The sequence below is a fragment of the Drosophila mauritiana genome, unplaced genomic scaffold (genome assembly GCF_004382145.1).
Source record: "Drosophila mauritiana strain mau12 unplaced genomic scaffold, ASM438214v1 U_234, whole genome shotgun sequence".
NCBI classification, from domain to species: Eukaryota; Metazoa; Arthropoda; class Insecta; order Diptera; family Drosophilidae; genus Drosophila; species Drosophila mauritiana.
The window spans coordinates 168-18757 of NW_022881368.1; the positions used below are offsets into that span (position 1 = coordinate 168).

The 18590-nt window shown below is 35.7% G+C and overlaps 3 non-coding genes and 1 pseudogene across 3 annotated transcripts; all 4 read left to right on the top strand.

The window, feature by feature from the left end:
- The first annotated feature begins 2175 nt into the window (after positions 1–2175).
- On the top strand, positions 2176–4168 carry LOC117149499. The gene has a single exon (XR_004460339.1). It is a non-coding gene; the product is annotated as a small subunit ribosomal RNA (ribosomal RNA).
- Positions 4169–4850: 682 nt separating this feature from the next.
- Positions 4851–5029, top strand: LOC117149497. Its single transcript, XR_004460337.1, has one exon. It is a non-coding gene; the product is annotated as a 5.8S ribosomal RNA (ribosomal RNA).
- Positions 5030–5424: 395 nt separating this feature from the next.
- LOC117149500 lies at positions 5425–11728 on the top strand (annotated as a pseudogene).
- A 4411-nt stretch (positions 11729–16139) lies between these two features.
- LOC117149506 lies at positions 16140–18134 on the top strand. Its single transcript, XR_004460344.1, has one exon. It is a non-coding gene; the product is annotated as a small subunit ribosomal RNA (ribosomal RNA).
- The last annotated feature ends 456 nt before the right edge of the window (positions 18135–18590 follow it).

Here is an 18590-nt window from a genome sequence, read left to right on the forward strand (position 1 = left end):
TATAGAGAAAAGCCATTATAGTGAGAGGGTATAGTAGTGTAAACGACCGGAATTACGACAGAGGGTTCAAAAACTACTATAGGTAGGCAGTGGTTGCCGACCTCTCATATTGTTCAAAACTTATGTATTCATATGATTTTGGCAATTATATGAGTAAATTAAATAATATACATATGAAAATTATTAATTATTATATGTATAGGGGAAAAAATGCTGAAATATTCCCACATTCTCTTAGTATTATAGAGAAAAGCCATTATAGTGAGAGGGTATAGTAGTGTAAACGACCGGAATTACGACAGAGGGTTCAAAAACTACTATAGGTAGGCAGTGGTTGCCGACCTCTCATATTGTTCAAAACTTATGTATTCATATGATTTTGGCAATTATATGAGTAAATTAAATAATATACATATGAAAATTATTAATTATTATATGTATAGGGAAAAAATGCTGAAATATCCCACATTCTCTTAGTATTATAGAAAAGCCATTATAGTGAGAGGGTATAGTAGTGTAAACGACCGGAATTACGACAGAGGGTTCAAAAACTACTATAGGTAGGCAGTGGTTGCCGACCTCTCATATTGTTCAAAACTTATGTATTCATATGATTTTGGCAATAATATGAGTAAATTAAATAATATACATATGAAAATGATTAATTATTATATGTATAGGGAAAAAATGCTGAAAATATCCCACATTCTCTTAGTATTATAGAGAAAAGCCATTATAGTGAGAGGGTATAGTAGTGTAAACGACCGGAATTACGACAGAGGGTTCAAAAACTACTATAGGTAGGCAGTGGTTGCCGACCTCTCATATTGTTCAAAACTTATGTATTCATATGATTTTGGCAATAATATGAGTAAATTAAATAATATACATATGAAAATGATTAATTATTATATGTATAAGGGAAAAAATGCTGAAAATATCCCACATTCTCTTAGTATTATAGAGAAAAGCCATTATAGTGAGAGGGTATAGTAGTGTAAACGACCGGAATTACGACAGAGGGTTCAAAAACTACTATAGGTAGGCAGTGGTTGCCGACCTCTCATATTGTTCAAAACTTATGTATTCATATGATTTTGGCAATAATATGAGTAAATTAAATAATATACATATGAAAATGATTAATTATTATATGTATAAGGGAAAAAATAATCATATTATATATGAATAATGGAAAAAAAATGAAATGTTCCTATAATCTCTTAATATATAAGAGAATAGCCCGTATGTTGGTGGCAAACGGAATTGAAAATACCCGCTTTGAGGACAGCGGGTTCAAAAACTACTATAGGTAGGCAGTGGTTGCCGACCTCCCGCATTATTCGAAATATTTATTTCGGATTATGTTTATATTGGTTACATACAATAAAGTATATTATTATCCGTACAAATTTGTTTCTCAGTTCTATAGAACACGGGACTTGGCTCCGCGGATAATAGGAATATACGCTTTATAGATAATATCGTTGAAACAAAAGTCAAGTTTCTATTATATATAGAATAACAAATCGTTTCCATATATTATCGTTAATTTTTGGAGGCAGGCAAATATTAATTTATTACCTGCCGTATAGTTGGATTATTATATCGTTACGGTATAATACAAATATGGATTCTTATGAAAGAAATATAAAATTATATATTAAATGTGGAAATATTATCATATGCGCTTGGTTTTATGTTATATATTACCAGAGATATATATGAAAAGAGATAAATTTTAAATTTATCTTCAAAATGCAAATGATTTAACTTAATATTTATATTGGTTAAACAAAAATTGTACATGTGTGGATACAATAATTATGTATGTTGGAAATAAAATGATATTTTATAATGAAATATGTATGTATAAAAGATAAAATTATAAATATATATATTACAATAATTAGATGAAATTCTTGTTATATTGGTAAAACAAGTATAAATTAAAAATGAAAATATGGATTACGAATGCTATATAAAAATGGCCGTAATCGAATGGATTTTTTTACTTATATATTTAAAATTTTACCCAAAGGCGAAATATTGAATTTTATTCAATATAATAAAAATCATGGAATTATATAAAGTGAAAAATCTATATATCTATATATCTATTATATTGCTTATTTCGATTCAAAATATATGAATGGAATATGAAGGAAAAACATTATTCTGGTTGATCCTGCCAGTAGTTATATGCTTGTCTCAAAGATTAAGCCATGCATGTCTAAGTACACACGAATTAAAAGTGAAACCGCAAAAGGCTCATTATATCAGTTATGGTTCCTTAGATCGTTAACAGTTACTTGGATAACTGTGGTAATTCTAGAGCTAATACATGCAATTAAAACATGAACCTTATGGGACATGTGCTTTTATTAGGCTAAAACCAAGCGATCGCAAGATCGTTATATTGGTTGAACTCTAGATAACATGCAGATCGTATGGTCTTGTACCGACGACAGATCTTTCAAATGTCTGCCCTATCAACTTTTGATGGTAGTATCTAGGACTACCATGGTTGCAACGGGTAACGGGGAATCAGGGTTCGATTCCGGAGAGGGAGCCTGAGAAACGGCTACACATCTAAGGAAGGCAGCAGGCGCGTAAATTACCCACTCCCAGCTCGGGGAGGTAGTGACGAAAAATAACAATACAGGACTCATATCCGAGGCCCTGTAATTGGAATGAGTACACTTTAAATCCTTTAACAAGGACCAATTGGAGGGCAAGTCTGGTGCCAGCAGCCGCGGTAATTCCAGCTCCAATAGCGTATATTAAAGTTGTTGCGGTTAAAACGTTCGTAGTTGAACTTGTGCTTCATACGGGTAGTACAACTTACAATTGTGGTTAGTACTATACCTTTATGTATGTAAGCGTATTACCGGTGGAGTTCTTATATGTGATTAAATACTTGTATTTTTTCATATGTTCCTCCTATTTAAAAACCTGCACTAGTGCTCTTAAACGAGTGTTATTGTGGGCCGGTACTATTACTTTGAACAAATTAGAGTGCTTAAAGCAGGCTTCAAATGCCTGAATATTCTGTGCATGGGATAATGAAATAAGACCTCTGTTCTGCTTTCATTGGTTTTCAGATCAAGAGGTAATGATTAATAGAAGCAGTTTGGGGGCATTAGTATTACGACGCGAGAGGTGAAATTCTTGGACCGTCGTAAGACTAACTTAAGCGAAAGCATTTGCCAAAGATGTTTTCATTAATCAAGAACGAAAGTTAGAGGTTCGAAGGCGATCAGATACCGCCCTAGTTCTAACCATAAACGATGCCAGCTAGCAATTGGGTGTAGCTACTTTTATGGCTCTCTCAGTCGCTTCCCGGGAAACCAAAGCTTTTGGGCTCCGGGGGAAGTATGGTTGCAAAGCTGAAACTTAAAGGAATTGACGGAAGGGCACCACCAGGAGTGGAGCCTGCGGCTTAATTTGACTCAACACGGGAAAACTTACCAGGTCCGAACATAAGTGTGTAAGACAGATTGATAGCTCTTTCTCGAATCTATGGGTGGTGGTGCATGGCCGTTCTTAGTTCGTGGAGTGATTTGTCTGGTTAATTCCGATAACGAACGAGACTCAAATATATTAAATAGATATCTTCAGGATTATGGTGCTGAAGCTTATGTAGCCTTCATTCATGGTGGCAGTAAAATGTTTATTGTGTTTGAATGTGTTTATGTAAGTGGAGCCGTACCTGTTGGTTTGTCCCATTATAAGGACACTAGCTTCTTAAATGGACAAATTGCGTCTAGCAATAATGAGATTGAGCAATAACAGGTCTGTGATGCCCTTAGATGTCCTGGCTGCACGCGCGCTACAATGAAAGTATCAACGTGTATTTCCTAGACCGAGAGGTCCGGGTAAACCGCTGAACCACTTTCATGCTTGGGATTGTGAACTGAAACTGTTCACATGAACTTGGAATTCCCAGTAAGTGTGAGTCATTAACTCGCATTGATTACGTCCCTGCCCTTTGTACACACCGCCCGTCGCTACTACCGATTGAATTATTTAGTGAGGTCTCCGGACGTGATCACTGTGACGCCTTGCGTGTTACGGTTGTTTCGCAAAAGTTGACCGAACTTGATTATTTAGAGGAAGTAAAAGTCGTAACAAGGTTTCCGTAGGTGAACCTGCGGAAGGATCATTATTGTATAATATCCTTATCGTTAATAAACATTTGTTATAATACAAATAAATACAATTTACCAAAATAAAAATATTACAAAATGATTCCACGGAATCAAAAGTTAAAGTCAAAATAAAATGAAGATGGCTTTTATTTTATATGTGGGGCTTGGCAACCTCATAAAAAGACTTTAACATTATTAATGTTGTTGTGCGTATTTGTGGCAGTACCTACTACAACAATGGCGTTTCCTATAAAAACAAATTCTCGAAAATGGAAATCGAAGAAACTGAACAAAATTTGAAAGTAGAAGTCGAATTAAAATTAAAATAATTTTGAATGTGGTATTCAAAATAAGTGTGTGTGTATATGGACCATAATATACGCGTTGCGAATATGTATTGTTCATCTATGTTATGAGCATACGTTGGCTAATGCAACAACCTAAAATATACAATGTTTGTACCTGTCATCCATCAGGTTAATGTTTTATATAAATTTTGCAGTATGTGTCACCCAAAATAGCAAACCATAACCAGATTTTTATGATACATAATGCTTATATGAAACTAAGACATATCGCAACATTTATTTTTAGGTATAAAAATAAATTTATTGAAGGAATTGATATATGCCAGTAAAATGGTGTATTTTTAATTTCTTTCAATAAAAACAATATTGATATTATAAAAATGAATTATAAAACTCTAAGCGGTGGATCACTCGGCTCATGGGTCGATGAAGAACGCAGCAAACTGTGCGTCATCGTGTGAACTGCAGGACACATGAACATCGACATTTTGAACGCATATCGCAGTCCATGCTGTTATGTACTTTAATTAATTTTATAGTGCTGCTTGGACTACATATGGTTGAGGGTTGTAAGACTATGCTAATTAAGTTGTTTATAAATTTTTTATAAGCATATGGTATATTATTGGATTAAATAATGATTTTATTCATAATATTAAAAAAGAAATGAAAAACATTATCTCACATTTGAATGTGAAAAACGAAGAGAAATATTTTCTTTTTCAATCAAATAATACTGAGAAATGTCTAGCATAAAAAATTGAAATATTTTTCATCTAGAATTGTCTCTTATTAATGATTCGGAAAAAGAAAAATCTTGGTTTTGTTATTATTCTTCGTTGGTTCGTTAAATGGATAAAAAATAACTTTGCTTACAAGAACTATTGGAACTATTTATAACGAATTTAATTGATTGTTTTATCATTTATATATAAAGAATTTATGGCAAAAAATAGTTATATATACAACCTCAACTCATATGGGACTACCCCCTGAATTTAAGCATATTAATTAGGGGAGGAAAAGAAACTAACAAGGATTTTCTTAGTAGCGGCGAGCGAAAAGAAAACAGTTCAGCACTAAGTCACTTTGTCTATATGGCAAATGTGAGATGCAGTGTATGGAGCGTCAATATTCTAGTATGAGAAATTAATGATTTAAGTCCTTCTTAAATGAGGCCATTTACCCATAGAGGGTGCCAGGCCCGTATAACGTTAATGATTACTAGATGATGTTTCCAAAGAGTCGTGTTGCTTGATAGTGCAGCACTAAGTGGGTGGTAAACTCCATCTAAAACTAAATATAACCATGAGACCGATAGTAAACAAGTACCGTGAGGGAAAGTTGAAAAGAACTCTGAATAGAGAGTTAAACAGTACGTGAAACTGCTTAGAGGTTAAGCCCGATGAACCTGAATATCCGTTATGGAAAATTCATCATTAAAATTGTAATATTTAAATAATATTATTAAGAATAATGTGCATTTTTTCCATATAAGGACATTGTAATCTATTAGCATATCCCAAATTTATCATAAAATATAACTTATAGTTTATTCCAATTAAATTGCTTGCATTTTAACAGAATAAATGTTATTAATTTGATAAAGTGCTGATAGATTTATATTATTACAGAGCGTTAATTTTTCGGAATTATATAATGGCATAATTATCATTGATTTTTGTGTTTATTATATGCTCTTGTATGATTAACAATGCGAAAGATTCAGGATACCTTCGGGACCCGTCTTGAAACACGGACCAAGGAGTCTAACATATGTGCAAGTTATTGGGATGTAAACCTAATAGCGTAATTAACTTGACTAATAATGGGATTAGTTTTTTAGCTATTTATAGCTAATTAACACAATCCCGGGGCGTTCTATATAGTTATGTATAATGTATATTTATATTATTTATGCCTCTAACTGGAACGTACCTTGAGCATATATGCTGTGACCCGAAAGATGGTGAACTATACTTGATCAGGTTGAAGTCAGGGGAAACCCTGATGGAAGACCGAAACAGTTCTGACGTGCAAATCGATTGTCAGAATTGAGTATAGGGGCGAAAGACCAATCGAACCATCTAGTAGCTGGTTCCTTCCGAAGTTTCCCTCAGGATAGCTGGTGCATTTTAATATTATATAAAATAATCTTATCTGGTAAAGCGAATGATTAGAGGCCTTAGGGTCGAAACGATCTTAACCTATTCTCAAACTTTAAATGGGTAAGAACCTTAACTTTCTTGATATGAAGTTCAAGGTTATGATATAATGTGCCCAGTGGGCCACTTTTGGTAAGCAGAACTGGCGCTGTGGGATGAACCAAACGTAATGTTACGGTGCCCAAATTAACAACTCATGCAGATACCATGAAAGGCGTTGGTTGCTTAAAACAGCAGGACGGTGATCATGGAAGTCGAAATCCGCTAAGGAGTGTGTAACAACTCACCTGCCGAAGCAACTAGCCCTTAAAATGGATGGCGCTTAAGTTGTATACCTATACATTACCGCTAAAGTAGATGATTTATATTACTTGTGATATAAATTTTGAAACTTTAGTGAGTAGGAAGGTACAATGGTATGCGTAGAAGTGTTTGGCGTAAGCCTGCATGGAGCTGCCATTGGTACAGATCTTGGTGGTAGTAGCAAATAATCGAATGAGACCTTGGAGGACTGAAGTGGAGAAGGGTTTCGTGTGAACAGTGGTTGATCACGAGTTAGTCGGTCCTAAGTTCAAGGCGAAAGCCGAAAATTTTCAAGTAAAACAAAAATGCCTAACTATATAAACAAAGCGAATATAATACACTTGAATAATTTTGAACGAAAGGGAATACGGTTCCAATTCCGTAACCTGTTGAGTATCCGTTTGTTATTAAATATGGGCCTCGTGCTCATCCTGGCAACAGGAACGACCATAAAGAAGCCGTCGAGAGATATCGGAAGAGTTTTCTTTTCTGTTTTATAGCCGTACTACCATGGAAGTCTTTCGCAGAGAGATATGGTAGATGGGCTAGAAGAGCATGACATATACTGTTGTGTCGATATTTTCTCCTCGGACCTTGAAAATTTATGGTGGGGACACGCAAACTTCTCAACAGGCCGTACCAATATCCGCAGCTGGTCTCCAAGGTGAAGAGTCTAGTCGATAGAATAATGTAGGTAAGGGAAGTCGGCAAATTAGATCCGTAACTTCGGGATAAGGATTGGCTCTGAAGATTGAGATAGTCGGGCTTGATTGGGAAACAATAACATGGTTTATGTGCTCGTTCTGGGTAAATAGAGTTTCTAGCATTTATGTTAGTTACTTGTTCCCCGGATAGTTTAGTTACGTAGCCAATTGTGGAACTTTCTTGCTAAAATTTTTAAGAATACTATTTGGAACCAATTAGTTCTTATCAATTATAACGATTATCAATTAACAATCAATTCAGAACTGGCACGGACTTGGGGAATCCGACTGTCTAATTAAAACAAAGCATGATGGCCCTAGTGTTGACACAATGTGATTTCTGCCCAGTGCTCTGAATGTCAAAGTGAAGAAATTCAAGTAATTAACTATGACCTTTAAAAAGACAGGAGTCGAAAAATGGTTTTAAAAAACCCTTCGGATGGATTCCGTTTTATGAACAGTATAAAGTGAAAGAAGGGGCAACCCCTTGGGCAACTATTTTTGCCAGATATCAAAGTTGTTAGAAGTAAGTAACAACATCAGTTCGAACAGTTTTTGCGGGTGGGTATAGCCCCGTAGAATGGGAGAGCCCAAGAGCTACAAACGATCATTGACAGGGCAGAGCTCGAGGGAAAGGAAACCACTCTCCAATGCTTATCGCTATATCTCCTTTTCCGGCACAGGGTGTACGACACACGCTGACGAGCTAATCAGTATGCTGTAACTGGGATAAGCATAAAGGAAGATGCATTAAGTCCTTGCTAAATGGAACTGATGAGTCGGTAATGCCAAGCCAAGTAATGGTTCCCTACTGGAGAGAAGTAATGACTCAGCCTAGCCCAAGCTCTTGCAGTGGAGAAGTGATACAAATGGATCACTCGCTTGAGAGTCTGCTATTACGGAGCATGACCTTAGGGCATCAAGAATCTCATTATCTTCATCTCCGGGGCCTGACGGGGCCAGGGAGGTGCCGTCAGGTATTATGCTACGAATAATGAACCTAATTCTATGGTGCGGCACCCAGACTGAAACTTGGTGACTAGCAGTCGGTAAGATGCCATTGACTAACGCGGCCAGCGTTTGCAGATGATGTTGGTACTATATTGACTTGACAACTTCGACTATGGGACTTCAAGGGCTTGGATTCAGAATTCGGACAGAACGGTTGGAGTTTTCTATCAGGGTCTCGGTCAGGTTACCTACAAACTTCAATGCCGACAAATGTTTTACCGTTGGCATTAAGGGCCAGCCGAAACAGAAGTGTACCGTGCTAGAGGCACAGAGCTTTTACGTAGGCTCAAGAGAGATTCCATCATTGAAGCGAACGGACGAGTGGAAGTACTTAGGCATCAACTTCACTGCAACTGGGAGGGTTCGATGCAATCCGGCCGAGGACATTGGTCCAAAGCTACAAAGATTGACAAAGGCCCCCTCAAACCACAACAGAGGATGTTCGCCCTAAGGACTGTCCTTATCCCACAGCTCTATCACAAGTTAGCCCTTGGGAGTGTGGCGATAGGCGTCCTACGAAAAACTGACAAACTAATACGATACTATGTGCGAAGATGGCTAAATCTTCCGCTGGATGTGCCGATAGCATTCATTCACGCACCCCCAAAAAGTGGAGGTCTCGGAATTCCATCACTTAGATGGGTAGCTCCAATGTTAAGGCTAAGACGTTTGAGTAATATTAAATGGCCTCACCTCACGCAAAACGAGGTAGCCAGCTCTTTCCTCGAAGCCGAAAAACAACGGGCCCGAGATAGATTATTTGCAGAACAACATGAATTGTTATCGCGTCCGGCAATAGAAAAATATTGGGCGAACAAATTGTACCTCTCAGTTGATGGCAGCGGACTCCGTGAAGCGGGCCATTGGGGACCGCAACACGGGTGGGTTAATCAACCCACGCGTTTACTAACAGGAAAGGAATATATAGACGGTATTCGTCTGCGGATAAATGCCCTACCCACGAAGTCTCGTACTACAAGGGGAAGGCACGAATTGGAACGACAGTGTCGTGCAGGATGTGACGCTCCCGAAACAACAAACCATATAATGCAAAAATGTTACCGATCGCATGGGAGGCGCGTAGCTAGACACAACTGCGTAGTAAATCGAATCAAGCGGGGACTTGAGGAGAGAGGCTGCGCGGTCATTGTTGAACCAAGTCTGCAGTGCGAATCCGGCCTTAATAAACCGGACCTGGTGGCACTACGACAAAATCACATTGATGTGATCGACATACAAATTGTGACAGACGGACACTCTATGGATGATGCGCACCAGCGCAAAATCAATAGATACGACAGACCGGACATACGAACTGAATTGCGTCGCAGATTCGAAGCCGCAGGTGACATTGAATTCCATTCTGCCACCCTGAACTGGAGGGGGATCTGGAGTGGTCAATCCGTTAAAAGATTGATAGCGAAGGGTCTCCTCAGCAAATATGATAGTCATATCATTAGCGTCCAGGTTATGAGAGGCAGTCTCGGTTGTTTTAAACAGTTCATGTACCTGAGCGGGTTTTCCCGAGATTGGACTTAGCTAAAACGTTTGGTTCAAAACATTTGCTTGCTGTCTTGGCATAACATCAATAAAGGCATAAACATCGCAAATAATGGTAATATATAAATGGCTATGAGGATGGTTTTAGTACGTAGGCGTTGCGGAACTTCGGTTCAGCAATGAATCGTGCATGCTAGGAAACTGAAGTGTTGACAGACCTAGTATCTTTCGATAGATTTCCATACCTCCGCGATCAAAAAAAAAAAAATAGCCAAATGCCTCGTCATCTAATTAGTGACGCGCATGAATGGATTAACGAGATTCCTACTGTCCCTATCTACTATCTAGCGAAACCACAGCCAAGGGAACGGGCTTGGAATAATTAGCGGGGAAAGAAGACCCTTTTGAGCTTGACTCTAATCTGGCAGTGTAAGGAGACATAAGAGGTGTAGAATAAGTGGGAGATATTAGACCTCGGTTTGGTATCGTCAATGAAATACCACTACTCTTATTGTTTCCTTACTTACTTGATTAAATGGAACGTGTATCATTTCCTAGCCATTATACGGATATATTTATTATATCTTATGGTATTGGGTTTTGATGCAAGCTTCTTGATCAAAGTATCACGAGTTTGTTATATAATCGCAAACAAATTCTTTAATAAAACGATGCATTTATGTATTTTTGATTTGAAAATTTGGTATAACTCCAATTACTCAGGTATGATCCAATTCAAGGACATTGCCAGGTAGGGAGTTTGACTGGGGCGGTACATCTCTCAAATAATAACGGAGGTGTCCCAAGGCCAGCTCAGTGCGGACAGAAACCACACATAGAGCAAAAGGGCAAATGCTGACTTGATCTCGGTGTTCAGTACACACAGGGACAGCAAAAGCTCGGCCTATCGATCCTTTTGGTTTAAAGAGTTTTTAACAAGAGGTGTCAGAAAAGTTACCATAGGGATAACTGGCTTGTGGCGGCCAAGCGTTCATAGCGACGTCGCTTTTTGATCCTTCGATGTCGGCTCTTCCTATCATTGTGAAGCAAAATTCACCAAGCGTTGGATTGTTCACCCATGCAAGGGAACGTGAGCTGGGTTTAGACCGTCGTGAGACAGGTTAGTTTTACCCTACTAATGACAAAACGTTGTTGCGACAGCATTCCTGCGTAGTACGAGAGGAACCGCAGGTACGGACCAATGGCACAATACTTGTTCGAGCGAACAGTGGTATGACGCTACGTCCGTTGGATTATGCCTGAACGCCTCTAAGGTCGTATCCGTGCTGGACTGCAATGATAAATAAGGGGCAATTTGCATTGTATGGCTTCTAAACCATTTAAAGTTTATAATTTATTTTATAAACGACAATGGATGTGATGCCAATGTAATTTGTAACATAGTAAATTAGGAGGATCTTCGATCACCTGATGCCGCGCTAGTTACATATAAAAGCATTATTTAATACAATGACAAAGCCTAGAATCAATTGTAAACGACTTTTGTAACAGGCAAGGTGTTGTAAGTGGTTGAGCAGCTGCCATACTGCGATCCACTGAAGCTTATCCTTTGCTTGATGATTCGATAAATAAATGATTTTTCCTGTAGCCAAACAAACACCTCGTCATCAATTTAGTGACGCATATGATATTGTCCCTATCATATAATTTTTGATATAAAGACTTTAAAGAATTATATCAAGTTGCCAAATACCTCGTCATCAATTTAGTGACGCATATGATATTGTCCCTATCGTATAATTTTTGATATAAAGACTTTAAAGGTTGTCGTCATCCGCATATGATATTGTCCTATCATATAATTAATATAAAGACTTTAATGAATTGTGTCAAGTTGCCAAACACCTCGTCATCAATTTAGTGACGCATATGATATTGTCCCTATCATATAATTTTTGATATAAAACTTTAAAGAGTTGCCAAATACCTCGTCATCAATTTAGTGACGCATATGATATTGTCCCTATCATATAATTAATATAAAGACTTTAATGAATTGTGTCAAGTTGCCAAACACCTCGTCATCAATTTAGTGACGCATATGATATTGTCCCTATCATATAATTTTTGATATAAAAACTTTAAAGAATTGTATCAAGTTGCCAAATACCTCGTCATCAATTTAGTGACGCATATGATATTGTCCCTATCATATAATTAATATAAAGACTTTAATGAATTGTGTCAAGTTGCCAAACACCTCGTCATCAATTTAGTGACGCATATGATATTGTCCCTATCATATAATTTTTGATATAAAACTTTAAAGAATTGTATCAAGTTGCCAAATACCTCGTCATCAATTTAGTGACGCATATGATATTGTCCTATCATATAATTAATATAAAGACTTTAATGAATTGTGTCAAGTTGCCAAACACCTCGTCATCAATTTAGTGACGCATATGATATTGTCCCTATCATATAATTTTTGATATAAAAACTTTAAAGAATTGTATCAAGTTGCCAAATACCTCGTCATCAATTTAGTGACGCATATGATATTGTCTATCATATAATTAATATAAAGACTTTAATGAATTGTGTCAAGTTAATATAAAGACTTTAATGAATTGTGTCAAGTTGCCAAACACCTCGTCATCAATTTAGTGACGCATATGATATTGTCCCTATCATATAATTTTTGATATAAAGACTTTAAAGAATTCTATCAAGTTGCCAAATACCTCGTCATCAATTTAGTGACGCATATGATATTGTCTCTATCATATAATTAATATAAAGACTTTAATGATTTGTGTCACGTTGCCAAACACCTCGTCATCAATTTAGTGACGCATATGATATTGTCCCTATCATATAATTAATATAAAGACTTTTTAAAGAATTGTATCAAGTTGCCAAACACCTCGTCATCAACTACTATATTATGGTTGCGCCGACCTCTCATATTGTATTCTCTTATGTCTTCATAGGATTTTGGCAATTATACGAGTAAATTAAATAATATACATATGAAAATGATTAATTATTATATGTATAAGGGAAAAAATGCTGAAATATTCCCATATTATCTTAGTATTATAGAGGAAAGACCGTTGCCGACCTCTGATATTGTTCAAAACTTATGTATTTATATGATTTTGGCAATTATATGAGTAAATTAAATAATATACATATAAAATGATTAAATATTATATGTATAAATGTATAAAGGAAAAAATGATGAAATATTCCCACATTATCTTAGTATTATAGAGGAAAGACCGTTGCTGACCTCTGATATTGTTCAAAACTTATGTATTTATATGATTTTGGCAATAATATGAGTAAATTAAATAATATACATATGAAAATGATTAATTATTATATGTATAAATGTATAAGGGAAAAAATGCTGAAAATATTCCCATATTATCTTAGTATTATAGAGGAAAGACCGTTGCTGACCTCTGATATTGTTCAAAACTTATGTATTTATATGATTTTGGCAATTATATGAGTAAATTAAATAATATACATATGAAAATTATTAATTATTATATGTATAGGGGAAAAAATGCTGAAATATTCCCACATTCTCTTAGTATTATAGAGAAAAGCCATTATAGTGAGAGGGTATAGTAGTGTAAACGACCGGAATTACGACAGAGGGTTCAAAAACTACTATAGGTAGGCAGTGGTTGCCGACCTCTCATATTGTTCAAAACTTATGTATTCATATGATTTTGGCAATTATATGAGTAAATTAAATAATATACATATGAAAATTATTAATTATTATATGTATAGGGGAAAAAATGCTGAAATATTCCCACATTCTCTTAGTATTATAGAGAAAAGCCATTATAGTGAGAGGGTATAGTAGTGTAAACGACCGGAATTACGACAGAGGGTTCAAAAACTACTATAGGTAGGCAGTGGTTGCCGACCTCTCATATTGTTCAAAACTTATGTATTCATATGATTTTGGCAATTATATGAGTAAATTAAATAATATACATATGAAAATTATTAATTATTATATGTATAAGGGAAAAAATGCTGAAAATATCCCACATTCTCTTAGTATAATAGAGAAAAGCCATTATAGTGAGAGGGTATAGTAGTGTAAACGACCGGAATTACGACAGAGGGTTCAAAAACTACTATAGGTAGGCAGTGGTTGCCGACCTCTCATATTGTTCAAAACTTATGTATTCATATGATTTTGGCAATAATATGAGTAAATTAAATAATATACATATGAAAATGATTAATTATTATATGTATAAGGGAAAAAATGCTGAAAATATCCCACATTCTCTTAGTATTATAGAGAAAAGCCATTATAGTGAGAGGGTATAGTAGTGTAAACGACCGGAATTACGACAGAGGGTTCAAAAACTACTATAGGTAGGCAGTGGTTGCCGACCTCTCATATTGTTCAAAACTTATGTATTCATATGATTTTGGCAATAATATGAGTAAATTAAATAATATACATATGAAAATGATTAATTATTATATGTATAAGGGAAAAAATGCTGAAAATATCCCACATTCTCTTAGTATTATAGAGAAAAGCCATTATAGTGAGAGGGTATAGTAGTGTAAACGACCGGAATTACGACAGAGGGTTCAAAAACTACTATAGGTAGGCAGTGGTTGCCGACCTCTCATATTGTTCAAAACTTATGTATTCATATGATTTTGGCAATAATATGAGTAAATTAAATAATATACATATGAAAATGATTAATTATTATATGTATAAGGGAAAAAATGCTGAAAATATCCCACATTCTCTTAGTATTATAGAGAAAAGCCATTATAGTGAGAGGGTATAGTAGTGTAAACGACCGGAATTACGACAGAGGGTTCAAAAACTACTATAGGTAGGCAGTGGTTGCCGACCTCTCATATTGTTCAAAACTTATGTATTCATATGATTTTGGCAATAATATGAGTAAATTAAATAATATACATATGAAAATGATTAATTATTATATGTATAAGGGAAAAAATAATCATATTATATATGAATAATGGAAAAAAAATGAAATGTTCCTATAATCTCTTAATATATAAGAGAATAGCCCGTATGTTGGGTGGCAAACGGAATTGAAAATACCCGCTTTGAGGACAGCGGGTTCAAAAACTACTATAGGTAGGCAGTGGTTGCCGACCTCCCGCATTATTCGAAATATTTATTTCGGATTATGTTTATATTGGTTACATACAATAAAGTATATTATTATCCGTACAAATTTGTTTCTCAGTTCTATAGAACACGGGACTTGGCTCCGCGGATAATAGGAATATACGCTTTATAGATAATATCGTTGAAACAAAAGTCAAGTTTCTATTATATATAGAATAACAAATCGTTTCCATATATTATCGTTAATTTTTGGAGGCAGGCAAATATTAATTTATTACCTGCCGTATAGTTGGATTATTATATCGTTACGGTATAATACAAATATGGATTCTTATGAAAGAAATATAAAATTATATATTAAATGTGGAAATATTATCATATGCGCTTGGTTTTATGTTATATATTACCAGAGATATATATGAAAAGAGATAAATTTTAAATTTATCTTCAAAATGCAAATGATTTAACTTAATATTTATATTGGTTAAACAAAAATTGTACATGTGTGGATACAATAATTATGTATGTTGGAAATAAAATGATATTTTATAATGAAATATGTATGTATAAAAAGATAAAATTATAGAAATATATATATTACAATAATTAGATGAAATTCTTGTTATATTGGTAAAACAAGTATAAATTAAAAATGAAAATATGGATTACGAATGCTATATAAAAATGGCCGTAATCGAATGGATTTTTTTACTTATATATTTAAAATTTTACCCAAAGGCGAAATATTGAATTTTATTCAATATAATAAAAATCATGGAATTATATAAAGTGAAAAATCTATATATCTATATATCTATTATATTGCTTATTTCGATTCAAAATATATGAATGGAATATGAAGGAAAAACATTATTCTGGTTGATCCTGCCAGTAGTTATATGCTTGTCTCAAAGATTAAGCCATGCATGTCTAAGTACACACGAATTAAAAGTGAAACCGCAAAAGGCTCATTATATCAGTTATGGTTCCTTAGATCGTTAACAGTTACTTGGATAACTGTGGTAATTCTAGAGCTAATACATGCAATTAAAACATGAACCTTATGGGACATGTGCTTTTATTAGGCTAAAACCAAGCGATCGCAAGATCGTTATATTGGTTGAACTCTAGATAACATGCAGATCGTATGGTCTTGTACCGACGACAGATCTTTCAAATGTCTGCCCTATCAACTTTTGATGGTAGTATCTAGGACTACCATGGTTGCAACGGGTAACGGGGAATCAGGGTTCGATTCCGGAGAGGGAGCCTGAGAAACGGCTACCACATCTAAGGAAGGCAGCAGGCGCGTAAATTACCCACTCCCAGCTCGGGGAGGTAGTGACGAAAAATAACAATACAGGACTCATATCCGAGGCCCTGTAATTGGAATGAGTACACTTTAAATCCTTTAACAAGGACCAATTGGAGGGCAAGTCTGGTGCCAGCAGCCGCGGTAATTCCAGCTCCAATAGCGTATATTAAAGTTGTTGCGGTTAAAACGTTCGTAGTTGAACTTGTGCTTCATACGGGTAGTACAACTTACAATTGTGGTTAGTACTATACCTTTATGTATGTAAGCGTATTACCGGTGGAGTTCTTATATGTGATTAAATACTTGTATTTTTTCATATGTTCCTCCTATTTAAAAACCTGCACTAGTGCTCTTAAACGAGTGTTATTGTGGGCCGGTACTATTACTTTGAACAAATTAGAGTGCTTAAAGCAGGCTTCAAATGCCTGAATATTCTGTGCATGGGATAATGAAATAAGACCTCTGTTCTGCTTTCATTGGTTTTCAGATCAAGAGGTAATGATTAATAGAAGCAGTTTGGGGGCATTAGTATTACGACGCGAGAGGTGAAATTCTTGGACCGTCGTAAGACTAACTTAAGCGAAAGCATTTGCCAAAGATGTTTTCATTAATCAAGAACGAAAGTTAGAGGTTCGAAGGCGATCAGATACCGCCCTAGTTCTAACCATAAACGATGCCAGCTAGCAATTGGGTGTAGCTACTTTTATGGCTCTCTCAGTCGCTTCCCGGGAAACCAAAGCTTTTGGGCTCCGGGGGAAGTATGGTTGCAAAGCTGAAACTTAAAGGAATTGACGGAAGGGCACCACCAGGAGTGGAGCCTGCGGCTTAATTTGACTCAACACGGGAAAACTTACCAGGTCCGAACATAAGTGTGTAAGACAGATTGATAGCTCTTTCTCGAATCTATGGGTGGTGGTGCATGGCCGTTCTTAGTTCGTGGAGTGATTTGTCTGGTTAATTCCGATAACGAACGAGACTCAAATATATTAAATAGATATCTTCAGGATTATGGTGCTGAAGCTTATGTAGCCTTCATTCATGGTGGCAGTAAAATGTTTATTGTGTTTGAATGTGTTTATGTAAGTGGAGCCGTACCTGTTGGTTTGTCCCATTATAAGGACACTAGCTTCTTAAATGGACAAATTGCGTCTAGCAATAATGAGATTGAGCAATAACAGGTCTGTGATGCCCTTAGATGTCCTGGGCTGCACGCGCGCTACAATGAAAGTATCAACGTGTATTTCCTAGACCGAGAGGTCCGGGTAAACCGCTGAACCACTTTCATGCTTGGGATTGTGAACTGAAACTGTTCACATGAACTTGGAATTCCCAGTAAGTGTGAGTCATTAACTCGCATTGATTACGTCCCTGCCCTTTGTACACACCGCCCGTCGCTACTACCGATTGAATTATTTAGTGAGGTCTCCGGACGTGATCACTGTGACGCCTTGCGTGTTACGGTTGTTTCGCAAAAGTTGACCGAACTTGATTATTTAGAGGAAGTAAAAGTCGTAACAAGGTTTCCGTAGGTGAACCTGCGGAAGGATCATTATTGTATAATATCCTTATCGTTAATAAACATTTGTTATAATACAAATAAATACAATTTACCAAAATAAAAATATTACAAAATGATTCCACGGAATCAAAAGTTAAAGTCAAAATAAAATGAAGATGGCTTTTATTTTATATGTGGGGCTTGGCAACCTCATAAAAAGACTTTAACATTATTAATGTTGTTGTGCGTATTTGTGGCAGTACCTACTACAACAATGGCGTTTCCTATAAAAACAAATTCTCGAAAATGGAAATCGAAGAAACTGAACAAAATTTGAAAGTAGAAGTCGAATTAAAATTAAAATAATTTTGAATGTGGTATTCAAAATAAGTGTGTGTGTATATGGACCATAATATACACGCGTTGCGAATATGTATTGTTCATCTATGTTATGAGCATACGTTGGCTAATGCAACAACCTAAAATATACAATGTTTGTACCTGTCATCC